At 39.7% G+C, this 15,724-nt stretch overlaps 1 protein-coding gene across 3 annotated transcripts in view; it reads left to right on the top strand.

The window, feature by feature from the left end:
• The window catches only part of LBHD2 (LBH domain containing 2), a 78,554-nt gene that overhangs the window by 40,076 nt on the left and 22,754 nt on the right, over positions 1-15,724 (top strand). For all 3 annotated transcript variants that reach the window (XM_067463014.1, XM_060755109.2, XM_067463015.1), the window contains exon 2: positions 12,486-12,592. The gene's annotated coding sequence lies outside the window, so the exon portion shown is untranslated. The remainder of the gene's footprint in view (positions 1-12,485; positions 12,593-15,724) is intronic.

Here is a 15,724-nt window from a genome sequence, read left to right on the forward strand (position 1 = left end):
ACAGACCTCTCTAAAGGTACATGCCACAAGGCAAATTCCCCTTTCATTGAAAGGATTTCTAAAGTGTTATGCTAATGTATCCGTATGTTACACAGAGAAATTATTAGCTTCAAGCATTTGAGTTGTGAGTCAGATTCTTGCCATAGAATTTGTTAAAATATCAGATCCTCCTAAAGGCAACCTGAGTAAATCAAGTAATTTTTCCAGGCACTATAACATGAGACAGGCTGGGTACTGCGGAAATATGTTTTATTGAAGAATGTAGAGAGGGCTAATACAATTATCGGCTTTTTCTAAAAAGTATTCTGCTGTAGAATGGAACTAATATTTGCTATCTCTGTTGTATGTGCCTTCAGATTGCTTGTCAACTTTGTCATAAAATGGTGGAACATGCTGCCTCATGATATAGTGAGCTATACCATATTTTGGGTAGCTTTCAAAAGGCATAAAACAAGTGCATGAGAGAATAAGTCTATCAGTGGCTATTAGACATGATGACTGCTGGGGCTTGCATCTGCCTGTGGATACCAAAATTTTTGGATGCTAAAGTCTCATTATATATATAGTGATGTAGTAAAATGGCATCTCTTATATAAAAAAGGAAAATCAAGGTTTCGTTCTGGGAATTTGGGGGGAATGTTTTCAACCTATTGATGGTTGAATCCATAGTAGCAGAATACAGAGGGCCAACTCTGTTTTCCAGAAAGATAGAAAGTATGATGTATTGCACCCCAGGCCTGGAAACACCTATGACACTGCATGACGCAAGAGTGCAGGAATATAAGCAAAAAGTTTATTGTAAAAACATATAAGAAGCATATAAAAATCAGGAATAAGAAAGGAAGATTTATAACCCAAAAAGTTTAAGCAACAGAAGATAACCAGACAATAATCTAAATGTCTCATAAAGTTCCAAAGGTCACAAAGTCCAGGAACAGCCAGAAATCACAGGCACAGCATAAGTCCACAATCCAGTAGGTATAACTAGTAAAACTTGAACAGGAGTACATGAACAGGAACATAAAAAACTTCCAAAATCAAAGCTTGACTTGAACAAGGAACAAGAGAACTCAGGCTTGGTTTCTCACTCTAACACAGTGTTGCCAGAATTGACCTTAAGGTAAACAACTTGTTATCTAATAGACACCCATGAAATCATTCCATTTCCCACGAATTTTCTTCACGACTTTATCATGTAATCTCTCTGAACAATGCACTGTATTTTCTGTTCTTATTTGTAAGTGAAGACTTTTGTTGATTTCCAAAGCTACAAGTGGGTTCTCATGGGAACCCTCCTTATCACTCAGCTCTTAACTCGGTTCCTTATCTGTTGTTGCTGCTTCTGACTCTCCTGAATGCCCTTGAGGCCCTGCACTTTCCGAGCCAGTTTTCTCACAGAGAGAACAATAATTCCCCAGACTTGAGAGCCCATCATTTTGTACCACAGGAATGCTCACAATCCTTTTGAAATCATTGGTTAAACTGTCAGCCTTTGGTTGATCTACAACATGATGCGGATGAAGCATTACGTCTCATTGAAGGCAGTATGTGAGGTATTAATTATGAAGATAATAAAAATCAGAGGAGGTGTTACCTTCGCTCTTTACTTCTGAGATTCCTTAGGGATCTTGACTGGTTTTATTTGGGGTGAGGGGCATGTATATTGTAGAATAAATGACATTTGATACCACTTTAACCACCACGTCTCAGTGCTATGGGATCATGGGAGTTGTAGTTTTACAAGATCTTTAGCCTTCTCTGCCAAAGAGGGCTGATGCCTCTCCAAACTTCAAATCTCAGGATTCCATAGCATTGAGCCATGGCAATTAAAGTGGTATCATCCTGCATTATATAATTAATTAATTATACAGTCAACCCAGGGAAAAAAGGAATTTGGGTTAGATAGATCCTTGTTTTGATCAAGCAGGGATCTTCTCAAAGTTCAGAAAGCAGACATGAAGTTGGAACTCCAGGATGCAGCAGGTTACTTGGAACAGATGGCTAGTAGCAGGCATGTAGCCCGGGGGGGGGGGGGGGGGATCGGGGGGGGGGGCTCCCCTGACATTTTCATGGTGGTTCGCGAAAAGGCCTTATTGGTGCATTATTTAAACTGTTATGTTTATTCATATCATGATCTGATCACCATACTCAATATATCCCATATGCATGGGGGTATTGGGGTAATGATACAAAAGGTTTGCTAGACTAGACCCTCTTTCACTCAGACTCAGCCCCCCCGAAACTCAGCCCCCCCGAAACCCCCCTGAAAAAAAATTAGCCCCCCCCCCCCCCCCGAAACGAAATCCTGGCTACAGGCCTGGCTAGTAGGATCCAACATGAGTTTATCAAGAACAAACCCTGCCAATGTCACCTTTTATCTTATTTTATTGGGTCACCGGTTTAGGAGATGGTGGGAATGCTTTGAATATCATTTATGTGAAATAAGCTTTCCACAAATGGCTAGTTTGGTCAGAAGAAAACTGGGATTTCATTCCCAGTCTGGGCAACTGAGCCAACAAATATCAGCACTATATATGCCCAGAATTCAAAAGACCTTGATAAAGTAGAAAAGGGTGCAGAAATTGATAAAATGAAATTCAGCAGAGACCGATGCAAAATCTTACATTTAGTTTGGAAAAAAACAAATGCACAGGTATAGGTGGGGAATACTTGGCTCAGAGTACTACATGCGAAAAGGACCTTGGAATAATCGCTGATCATAACACGAGCCAGTAGTGTGATTCTGCAGCAAAGAAGGCAAATGCTATTGTACCTTGTATTAATAGAACCATAGTTGGGTTGTTGTAGGTTTTTTCGGGCTATATGGCCATGGTCTAGAGGCATTCTCTCCTGATGTTTTGCCTGCATCTATGGCAAGCATCCTCAGAGGTAGTGAGGTCTGTAGTTTCCAAACTGAAGAAAGTAATAATCCCACTAAGTTTTAAACTTGTCATTTGGAGCAATATACAGTTCCAGGTGCCTCATTTTTAAAAAAGGATATAGACAAGTTGGAGTAGGTTCAGAGAAGGGCAATGAGGATGATAAGTGGTATAGAGAACAAAACATTATGAGGAGTAGTTGAAGAAGTTGGGCATGTTCAGCTTGATGAAGAGGTGACATGATGGTACTCTTTAAGAACCTCAAGGGCTGTCACGGAGAGGAAGGGATAGGACTGATCTGTGCTGTCACAGAACATAGAGCCTTCTCTAATGGTTTGAAGTTTCAGAAGAGTAGATTTCAATTCAACATTAGAAGGACCTTCTTGACATTGATGGCAGTTTGACAGTAGAACCAATTGTCTAGGGAGGTGGCAGGCTTTTCTTCTAGGTATCTTGAAAAAGAAGATTGACAGCTACCTGTTGGGGATACTTTAGCTGGAGATATTGCACTGAGCAAGGAGTTGGACCTGATGACCCATACAGCTCCTTTCAAATCTGTGATTCTGTGACTCAGAGCTTAGAACTAACATGTTGCTGTGGAGAAATGTGGATGTAATGGTATCCTTTTGCAAAACAAACATCATTACCTATTCTTCCTGCATAACAACTACTGTTAATTCATTCATTCTGTGTTGTTTTTTCTCTATGGAGATATTTTTTTCCATATGGGGAATGTCATTTTTTAAAAAAAATATATACTTTTTATATGAAGTAAAAAAAACTAAAAAGCAAGAAAAGTGAAAAGTAATGCAATGAGTAATGAAAAAATTGAGGCATGAATAATAGCGCAAATGGCAGGAGGAATAAACTGGAACATAATATAGGAAGGTTGGTAAAACTTGCAGTTTACTAGGTGCCAAAACTGGTGCTGAGGGAGCCATATGACCTTCTTGGTGGCCGTTCTCATGCTATAGAATTCCCTTCTATAGATGCCTAGGCTGTTTCTCTCTCCTCTTTCTTTTCACCAGCCTTTTTTTGTCTGTCTGTTTGTTTAAGCAAGTATTTGATGATTTATTGAATGTGTAAAGGGATCTTTTTTTGGAGATGTGTGAAGTCTGTCTTCATATCTCATCTACAATGACCATAAAGTGACCCTGCTACATGGATTCCTTGGTGAGATTTTTAAAGAAGAGATTTTTCTTTGCCTTTCTTTGAGGCTGAGAGAGTGTGACTTGCCCAAGGTCACCCAGTCAGTTTTCATGGCTAAGTTGGGATTTGAACCCTGGTCTCCAGAGTCCTAGCCCAACACTCAAATTGCTGTATCACACTGGATCATCTTTATTTTTATTTATAATATTTTGAAACATTTTAATACCTTTTAATTGAATGGCACTTGAATAAGATAACCTGTACCTTGTATGCTAACTAAATATAAATTTAACGAGTAAATAAAACAGGTGTGATAGAGCACACCAAGAACTCAGATCCACTCCATGATGCATCTACACCAGTGATTCCCAAACTTTTTTTGACCAGGGACCACTTGATCAGGGACAATTTTGACCAGGGACCACTCTTCAGCATTAGTACCAAAAGGGTTATGAATCAGTTTTTTTTAGTTTTAGATTTGTTTTGGTTATTTGGGGGTGCTGATTCTGAAAATTGCATTAGATAGACCACATTAGTTCTAGTTTTTGATACAGAACATATGCCATCCAGTAATTTCTATCTGCTCACCCACAGATAATTATATTTAATAATCTAGAGCTGATGTGGTAGTAGTAATTTTTTGTGGGTAGTCAGCCTCTTCCCTCCCAGCATTCTCGTTACCTCGACACTACATGAGGGTTTCGCGAGACCAGTCACTCTCATTGCCTAGTGGTTTCGAGGCAATAATGTAGTAATGATGAGGCTGCAGATCATATTTACATTCTTGTGGACCACAGGTTGGGAACCACTGTTTTAAATGAATGGCACTTGCATAAGATCACTTGTATCCTGTATGTTGACTAGATATAATTTTTAATAAGTAAATAAAACAGGTGAGTGATAGAACAAGCATTTTGCATACCCAGATCTACTCCTTGGTGCAACTACACTGTAGAATTAAAGCAGTCTGATGCCACTTTACATTGCATAGCTCAATACTGTGGAATCCTGCAAGCTCTAATTTTGAAAGGTCTTTTGTCTTCTCTGCCAAAGAGTGCTGGCGCTCCACCAAACTACTGACCCCAGTTTTCCATAGCATTGAGCCATGTCAGTTGAAGGAGTGTCAAAATGCATTAATTCTACAATGTAGAGGCACTCCTTGACATCTCCAGGTAAAGAAGGATTGAGACTCTGAAAATAAATAGCTTTCAACATAATGTTCCTTACCAGGTATCCAATAAACTCAGTTTTATTGGTAGTTGAATGATTGACTACCATAAATAAAGTAGAGCAGAGAGAAAATGCCTGTCCTAAACCTTAGGGACTTAATCTTGTGCATTATTTAGTCTCATTCAGATAGATTATTCCATATATAATAGTTGCTTTGCAACTGCTAATCTCTCCCCCCCTCCCCCCAAGAGTCATATGCAGTAGGCTGGATCAACCAGAATTTTAATGGATGCTGATATCATAAGCAGGGTTTTAGAGGGCAGAGTGATTCTGCTGCTCTTCTTGCTAACATCTCCTTATCACTCACAGAGTATTTTGTCTCACCCCTTTTTCACCATAAATGTGAGCAAATTGAACGGTAAGATGAGTTTCATAAAGATAAAGGATGTCATAGTCGTTGATTTGATAATTGGAGATGAGGATGAAATTGCTTAAAGCTTTCAACCGAAATCCTGGAAGGGATGTGTGTGTGTGTGTGTGTGTGTGTTTCAAAGGAACAGCTTTCATGTTGGCAGAGAAATGCAGAGTTAATTGTCGTGTACCAGAAACGACCCAGAAACCACCTGTGCCCATTCTCTAATTATAATAGCCCCAGGGCTGGTCAGAGAATGAATGTTGGAAGACAAGGGACAATTTTGCCTAATCACTCTTTTTGAATGAAATCAGTGTGTCGTTAATCTACTATTATAAATTCTGGCAGAACGCCTTCCTCAACAAGGTTTGTTTAATCGCTTGGGCTGGGATCCAAGTCACCGGAGGGCAGGCGGCACACATACTGCTGCCATTCACTTTGGTGAAAAACGCCTTTTTCATGTCGGAGGAAATAGCTGTGGCTGGCACAAAAATAAATCTGTGCCGTACCCAGATGTTTACTGACTTCCATCACGGCAATTTCTCAAATGTTTTTGCTAATGCGGACATTCCAGCATAACAGGGCTTTATATATTCCACAGAAGAACCACTGTGGAGTAGTGGGTCTGAGTATTGATTGGACTAGGACTCTAGGGACCAGGGTTTGAATCCCACTTGGCTGTGAAAACCCAGTGGTTGACTTTGGATAAATTATACACCCAGTCTCAAAAGTAGGCCAGAACGAAGCCCTTGTGAACAAATCTTGCCAAGAAAACCCTACAGCAGAGCTTTCCAAACTGTGTGTCGTGGCACATTAGTGTGAAAGCTGTAGTATGTATCTGTGTCATGCAAAAGTGAAGAGAAACTTCTGAGTCTAGGTGAAATAAGCAATAAATCACATATTTAAGAAATTCAAATGAAAGGTTTTTGTGAGATATGTTGTGCATCCCATACATTTTGTTATTACAATTTATATTTATGTCCGTATATCTTGGGTTAACATCCAGTTTGCTAGCAAAACCAAATTACTGGGTCACAAACCGATGTCTAAAAAGTATCACCAATGAGAAGTGTCCCCTCGGGAAGAGAGGGTGGGCTACAAATAAAGTTATTGCTAGGTTGCCGTAAGTTTTTCGGGCTGTATGGCCATGTTCACAACCTTTGTGGATGCCTGCCATAGATGCAGGCGAAACATCAGGAGATAATGCTTCTGGAAAATGGCCATACAGCCCAAAAAACTTACAGCAACCCAGTGATTCTGACCATGAAAGCCTTCGACAATACAATCTTATTGTTATGATTATTATTTTTATTATAAATGTGTGGAAGACTGCCCTACAATAAGTCAGAAATAACTTGAAGGCACACAGTATCAAGGACAACAACAGATGTACTCCCTACTTGTGTTAGGGAGAAATTGAGCATTTTCACTCACCAGAGGTGGGAAGAACCCACTTTACTGCCATGTAATGCTTGCTATGCAAGATGGTGCAGCATTGGGGTTGATTTGAGTAGTGATCCGACATCTGTGTGTTGTGTGTGCTCACATGTACAAACCCACCTTCGATCTCCTCCCTCATATGCAAACACACACACAGACACTGGGGTTCCATAAATTTATTCCCAATGTAAATGCTGGAAGATAGCTGTTTTAAAAGTTGCCTGGGTAGCCACCAAGTTTTTAAAAATATATAGTATTCTTAGAAATGCCATTTATTACCTATATTATAACTTTTCAGCACCAAACATGCTACCTACTTCTTGAAGAGCAGTAGAAATTAATGTATTGTATTGCTCGCTCTAGTTTGGGGTATAGGTTTGCTTTTACACCATCTGCAATTGTTATGTAACTGTGATCCTTCAGCTTTTCTTGTGCTTTTTATCTGACATTTCAGGTTTTATCATTGCTTGGATCTCACAATGCATTATTAAGGTGCTGCAAATGCTTTTTATAGCAGTATCACATCATCTATCCTCATACAGTACAACCTTCTTGTCTGCTGGAATATGTTCTTGGACTTTTGCTTGGATATGTGAAACTGAAAGGAACAAATGAACCCTACTATTTTTAAATAGGATTAGTGACAGAAATACAAAGAAGAGGGTATAACTTGTATGATAGGCCCTAGGTCAATAACTGAATATGTGAAACCATGGATAACTTAAAACACACATAACAGTTTCATAGATATGGGTGTTGTACTATATATTTTATTATTTATTTATTTACAGTATTTGTATACCACTTTTCTCACCTCGAGGGCGACTCAAAGCGGTTTACACATAAGTAATGGCAAAATTCAATCCCAGTACAAACAATTACAATTATACACTACAGTTAGACATAAACCAAATTAAAACAAAACATCCATAAGCAATAAATCAATCATTAAAACAACAAAACAGTCTCGTCCTCAATGTACTCAATGAATAATCTCTCTTCTCACTTGGGTTCTGTAATTCTGTTCACTATGCTGGTTCACCATTGCCCACTAAGGCCCCATCTACATTGCCATGTAATGCAGTTTCAAACAGCATTATATGGGCAGTGTAAACTTATACAATGCAGTTTAATGCAGTTAAAGTGGTTAAATGTAAGGGCAGAAGCTTTGCATGAAGATCAGGAGAGAAGAAGCTTTCATCCTCCAAGGATGATACTTTGTCCAGCATTCCCAAGCATATTTCCTTTCACACAAAGGCTCTATACATATGGAACCAAGTGCAGTCATTCCTTCCGTATCTGATATACAGCCTTTCCCCCCTTTAACTTGTTGGGTGGCAATCTATTTGACTATTGCACTATGGGTAAACTCAAGACTGTGGCATCCATAGCACAATCCACTGTGCAACAGTGGGATCCAGTTATTGTATACAGTATAACCCCCAGTCCTGTGGGACTGATTCCCATGGATTCATTTACTCACATCCAACAAAATATGATCTTTCTAGGAATTTTCTTAGTCCTCTAGGCAATCAGTTCTGGAAGTTACCATAGATTCTCCCTGGAGAACTCCTAGGATACCTCTTTAGGAATTTGCTGAATTCTTGAGGGCAATTCTGTAGTAATTTTTGGTGGAAGTCTTCATTTAAATAGGGTTCACTATTATCCAAGGTTCCCTGTTTCCACAGGAAAGTTTCCACAGGAAAGTTCAGGAATGCCATAGTTATTGTACTGAAAGTATATAGGTTTTTCTCTTCTTCATCTGCAATGTAATAGAAGAAATCCTTATCCTCCATATAATCCTACTAGATAAGTATGTGTGTAGGGCTTTGGAATTGAAATCTAGAGATAAACAGGGTCATGGTCCTCTTGGTCTCAAACACCGGAAATTGTGCATTGATAATCATTTAATGGACTTGATATCATAATAAAGTTTGCCAATTTCAAGTTTGTGCATCAGTGGTGTGCATTGGATCTGACCATGGTGGTACATGCTATTTGGCAGGCATGTAGCTGGGGGGGGGGGGGGGGCTTGGGGGGCTTCAGCACTCCCCGAAATTCTCATGGTGGTCCGTGAGAAGGCCTTACTGGTACATTATTTAAACTGTTATGTTTATTCATATCATGATCTGATCACCATGCTCAATATATCCCATATGCATGGGGGTATTGGGGTAACGATACAAAAGGTTTGCTAGGGTAGACCCTCTTTCACTCAGACTCAGCCCCCCCCCCAAACCAAACTCAGCCCCCCCCCCCCCCGAAACAAAATCCTGGCTACGGACCTGCTGTCTGGACTACAGTAATGTGCTCTTTGTGGGGCAAGATACACAGTTTTTTGGGAAATGGCAGGATACAAATAAATCACATTTATTTAATTGAATCACATTTATACTGGATGATGGGAGTCCTAGCCAGCAGGTAGGCTGTGCCCAAACTATCCATTACTATATATACTTGTGCATGTCGGACTCCTGTATACGTAGTCAAAGTCAGAGTTGGGAGGATGGAATTATACAACCTGTGGATCTTGTAGCAGAGAGGGGAAAGCACCAATGCCAACTCAATAACTTCTTTGTTTAGACATTCAAAAAGTCTAGAGACAGCCCCACGGCAAAGAGAAAGGAAGGGATTGGTGTTTCTTTTAAGTTCTCCCAGGATAAACTACACCCTCACCTTTTGCCACTCTTCTCAGAGAAGGGGATGGTTCCTTTTTCTAAGAGTACTCACATTGACCTATGGAAAATTTGATCCAGGTTTTTGTGGTTGATATTTTTACTAAAATTTCTAGACTTATACATGAGTATTTAGGGTTTGTGCTGTCAATCTCATACTCCAACAAGGTGGTGAGCATCTGCATTCTACACCAGCTGCAGTTTTCAAATCAATCTCAAAATTATCCTCAAATAGAACACATTGCAGTAATCCAGTGTCTACTTTGATTTTGTGTTCTCTTTCAAGCTTATTTCAAGGTAATCTGATGACCTTCTCTCCTATCCAATTCTGGTGGACCACTGAGATAATCTGGAAATCCTCTATTATGTCTCTTAAACCCATGTGAAGTTCAATTGACAGAACAGCAGAGCAGAGACTTTTCACTTGCTCTAACTAGCTTTTGAAACATCTTAACTCTAAAGTTCCATTTGACCCCTGTGTCAGTATTCTGTTGCTTAAGATACTTTTGGGTCAACGTGTAGCCTGATGATTTTAATTCTGCTGACATTCTGGACTGCCCCAGGTATGATGCTTAACAATAGCATCCCTTTTTAGTAATCTGGGATCTACACCAGGCTCCTGTGCTTCTTTCTATTGAAAGCATGAGCGGGCTTTCAATAAAAATGAGTTCTGCTTTGTAGCCCTGGAAGCCTTTGAGTGGATCAGAAGCTCTTAGCATGCAAGCTGAAAAACATTTATATAAAACAATTATCTGGTATGCCGACTAGCAATGCTGTGTTTAAAATGGGAACTCAGGTATCCAGACTAGCCAAAGTTTGCATGGTACAGGAGCTTTGGTACATAACCTACCTTTGGCTGTTTTAAGAATAGTGATTAACATAGATATAAAGGTAATGATTAAAGATTTTAATTCCTAGCAACAAATAAATGTGTGGAACTCAGAAATAAAGAATGAAACCACCAAATTCTGCCTCTGCTTTTAGGTGTAGTTGTTGGAGATCAGCCTGAGACTCCTGAGGCTGAAGTTCACTGATTATTTAGAGAGGATTGTGGGATTGCTTGTGGGATTTCCTGTGGCTTGAAGTGATGAAGATTCAAGTCAGGGGAAGGATGCTTCTCTCTGTGAGAAATCTGTCTTGGAAAGTGCAGTGCTTCAAGGTCATTCAGAGGAGCCAGAAACTGCAACATTAGATAAGGAGTTGCTGAAGAGATAAGTGACACAGAAGCTTCTCATGATACAGAAGGTTCTCCTGGAGTCAGACATCTAGGCGGGGGGGGCTCGGGGGGGGGGGGCTCGGGGGGCTTCAACCCCCCCCCCGAAATTCTCATGGTGGTTCATGAAAAGGCCTTACTGGTGCATTATTTAAACTGTTATGTTTATTCATATCATGATCTGATCACCATACTCAATATATCCCATATGCATGGGGGTATTGGGGTAATGATACAAAAGGTTTGCTAGGCTAGACCCTCTTTCACACAGACTCAGCCCCCCTGAAACTCAGCCCCCCCGAACCCCCCCTGAAAAAAATTCAGCCCCTCCCCCCCCCCCCCCCCGAAACGAAATCCTGGCTACAGGCCTGCCTGGAGTTATGGGGATCAACGAAGGTCTTTGTTTACAGATCAGAGCATAAAATAGGCATTGTAGGTCTGAGCACTTACATGGGTAAGTTGAGGAGAGATTTTGTGGGGGGAAACATGACTTCATGGGTGTCTATTAATTAGCAAGTTGTTTACCTAAGAGTTAGTTCAGGCAACATAATGTTCAAGTCAGAAGCTAGGCCTGAGTTCTCTGGTTCTTGTTTCAAATCAAGCCTTTGGTTTTGGATTTTAGTTTTGGAAGTATTCTATCTTTTTGTTTTCATATTCCTGCTCAAGTTTTACTAAGAAGACCTTTTGCTTGTGGATTTATGCTGTACTTCTGACTTTTTGGCTATTCCTGGACCCTGTTACCTTGGGATCTGCATGAGGCATTTGGATTACTCTCTGGATTATCATCTATTGCTAAACCTTTTTGGATTATACCTTTCTTTATTCCTGCTTTTTTAATGTGTTTCCTCCATAAACTGTTTGCTTACATTCTGGACTCTTGTGTAGTATTGTGGTCATAGAGGTTCTCAGACCTGGAGTGCAACAGTAATGCAGAACTCCCTGATTTAGAATACCACACATCACCCAGAGTTGCTTTAGATGAGGTTTTGTAGATAATGCTAATGATAAGTGCCATCACTGTACATGATGTTTTACAAGTAAAAGGCTTACAATCTAATTATGACATGACACAAAAGGAAAAATGGAGAGTAGTGTGAGAGAGGTTTAAGTCCAGCAGATACTGCCTCTTCTCTTCCTCTGAGACTACAACCAGGGAAGTGGCAGTTAGTACAGAAGAAGGGTCTTTCATCTTCTTCAGGGCCTAGACATGATGGGGTCTGTGTCTGCTTCTTTCCCACAGTGGCAATAATAATAGGATTTCTAGTTATGAAAGAAGTGTCAAGTAAACGAACAGCCTTCAAATGATTTTAGGACCCTAACACCCCTTGTACTTTCACAGGAGAATCTAATTGCTTTTTCCTTTTTCATGAATCAGTACTGGAGTTTTTATTTGGCACTAGAAATGGATGAGACTTCCAACACAGGATTTTGGAGTTTATTTTTTCTTTGCTCTTTCTCCCTCTCTCTTTCTGTCAAGTTTATCATAACTAGTCATCTTCCCACTGTTCGCTGCATCCTCTGATTCACTCCAATGTTGTCTCTTTCAGATACCTTGTGTGTTTGACGCAATTTGCCCAACACTTCCTCCCCAACGTGAACATTGCCAGCAGGCACAGGTTTTTCTGGAGACGACAGCCATTCATGTGCTTAGAAGGTAAATGTGGTATTCATTACATTGTCTCCTTTCCCTTAATTTGTCCCAGCTTGGATGCCACAGCTGGTGTCATGCACTCAGCCTCCTCTTCCTGTTTTGTTAGAAAGATCAAAAGAGGTGGTATATGTGTGTTCATGTGTGCACACATGAGTTTTAATTTTAGATCGGTTTTCATGCCCTCCTGAAATTTCGGCTGTGTTGCTCTCAGAGAGAGTTTGCTCCCAATTGAAATCCTACCTGCTGTGTGTAGAAAAGAAAGAGTGTCTCTTGACTCAGCAACAGAATGAACAAACCCCAGGCATTCATGTCTTCTTGTATGCCTTCAGGTGGTTTCCACCTTATGGTAAACCCATTATAGAGCTTTCTTGGTAAAATGTGTTGCCAGTGTACAAAAACCTGGCAAGCCCAGTTAAGGCGAGTGATGAAACATTAATTTTGTCCATAAATACTCCACTTTCAGAGTGATCGCTACATATCTGTGACTTAAAGGATGTATCCAGAAGAAGGCAGCAGGCATGTAGTCATGATCAGTCTAGTGAAGACAAGATGGAAGTATGCCATGATAGCCCTCTTTAAATATATCTCAAGGGTTGTCACAGAGAGAAGGCTTGTTCTCTCCTGGGTTAAATTACAGGAGGGTAGATGGTAAGAGTGTCTCCACAATGGAATAAATTCATTAAAGAGATGGTGGAGCCTTTTTCTATGGACATCTTCAAAAAGACATTAGACAGCTACTTGCTAAAGATGTTCTAGCTAGATTTCCTGCACTGGGCTGGGCTCAGTGGCCTATTGGACCTCCTCCAACTCTGTGATGCTATAAGGATGATGATCATCATCACTATGTGTGTGCTTCCTTATGTAAACCTTTGTGCAGGGATGTTGGAAGCAAGTTATGTGGGAATCATTTTGGAATCAAGATATTTGGTCTGTATTAATTTATAGTATAAATTCCATACCACTGTATCATATTGTTCCACCAAGCCATTCCCAGCACATCTGATTTTGAAAGCTAAGTATGGGCCTGGTTGGTAGTTGAATGGGAAACCATCAGACAATATCAGGAATCTCCAGGCAAAAAAAGAAGGAAATCTTGCCTGAAATCTTGGAAAATTGATTCTAGTTGGGAGTTGACAATATTGTAATATGGATCAATGGTCTGACTCTATAAAGCACCTTTTTTTGTTCCTATATTGCCTTTGAGTATGACATATAATGCAATGTTAAGCCAATTCAGACCTGTTTTGCTTGCATTGCTATGAGTGGGAAGCATGATGCACAAACAAGGTCAGTGTCAATTGTAATTTCTTGATAAGGCCATTCTGGAAAACATTTAGACATAAGGAGGGCTGGAAAGGGCATAAGTGTTAGGAAAACTGTGACCTGCCAGATCTTTTCGGATCCCAGTTCACATTATCTCCATCTGCTCACTGGAGAGATTGTGAAAGGTAGGAGATCATCAATATATAGAAGGCCGAAGTTCCTCATCACTTGTATATAGATATAAGAAAGTGTTGGATAGGAAGCAAAAGTTCAACTAGTCTGTTTTCTGTTGACATAACTTATTCATTAATTAAAATATTGGGGAACCATTTTCTTCTAGCAAGCAACCACAATGCAATATGTGGCTGCTTGTACTTTCTGTCACATCATTTTCCATTTATAGTGACCCTATGAATGGGAGACCTCCAAGATCCCATGTCAACATATCATATATGATTGTATATATTAAAAAAAGGATCTTAGTAAAACAAACAAAATTCAGAAAAGCACCAACCTATTTCAGGCATCTAGGGACCAAAACAAAACTATTCAGTGCTCATATAGAAGCATGAGATATTTCAGTCTCAATTTGTGGTAAAATTCTCATAAAACTAGATCTGTAAGACTGACCTTGTAACACTATCCTGAAGAGTTGTGAACACACTTTCCAATTTCAACCACTTGCCATACCCAAAGTTTTTTTTACATAAAAGAGCTGGGACAAACCTTGTTTCAGCAAATTTAGAGCACTTTCTCATTGAATACTTTTTTGTCCAGTCACTGGAACTAAACAAAAAAACAAAACAAAAAAACACGAACAAAACCAATTATACCATTAGGTAAAGAATGATGCCAACAGTTAGATGTGACTTGGACCAATGGCATTCTCAGAAAATATTAGAAGTGTACATTAACCCCTCCAGCTAGTCCTAACATTACTTCTTTGCTATTATTACAGCTAACCTTCAGTACATACAAAAAATTCTCTTAAAACTACTGAAAGCTCTGTATTTTTTTAAAATAACAATAAAATCTCAATGGATGATACTGAAAAACCTGTTAGACTCAAGCTCAAAGAAAAAAAGTTTTATGACCTGCTCTAATCGATTCTTGTTAAAGATGTGGCCGTTGAAGGCTTTCATGGCCAAAATCACTTGGCTGCTGTGAGTTGTATGGCCAAGTCCTCACAACCTGAAGATGCCTGTCATAGATGTGGGTGAAACGTCAGGAGGGAATGCTTTTAGAACATGGCCATACAGCTGGGAAAGCTCACAGCAACCCAAAGGTGCCACCTATCAGATCTCTTTGGCTTGCATTTTCCAAAATTGAGTTGCTACAACAGAAAAAGCCTTGTCCCCATTATTAGCATAGGCTGCCTTTGATGTCAGCCACGCAAACAAGGATTCTAAGGAATATCATAAATTATGGACTTGTTCATATGGATGGAGGCAGTTCCTACTATATTTCTTGGTTGGGGATATAAACTAGACAAGGCTAAAAGAACTCAGACAGAAGTTTTCCCCCCACCCAGTAAAGTGAGTTCATTTTTAATGAGAAGATACCAGAAATGGAAGCTGGAACTGCCAAGGTGGAAATCTGTCATTAATTGCATTGCTTGAAATTTAACATACATTTTCATCCTGTTCCTGCTTCCATATCAGGCTATGAGGCAGCATTTTCTTCGCACATGAAAACTGTGCATATACATACACCTTTAATTTTCCATAATATATGCATTTTGATAAGGGTTTTTCCGAAAGACACATTAGGTCTAAATGCTAAAATGCATTTTCAAGCCTTGAAAATGTTTATATTTCCACAGTAAGTTTACTTTGTTCCTTTACCAGTCTCAGGACTTGTCTATACTATCCT

The sequence above is a fragment of the Anolis sagrei genome, chromosome 1 (assembly GCF_037176765.1).
Source record: "Anolis sagrei isolate rAnoSag1 chromosome 1, rAnoSag1.mat, whole genome shotgun sequence".
In the NCBI taxonomy this organism is placed as follows: Eukaryota; Metazoa; Chordata; class Lepidosauria; order Squamata; family Dactyloidae; genus Anolis; species Anolis sagrei.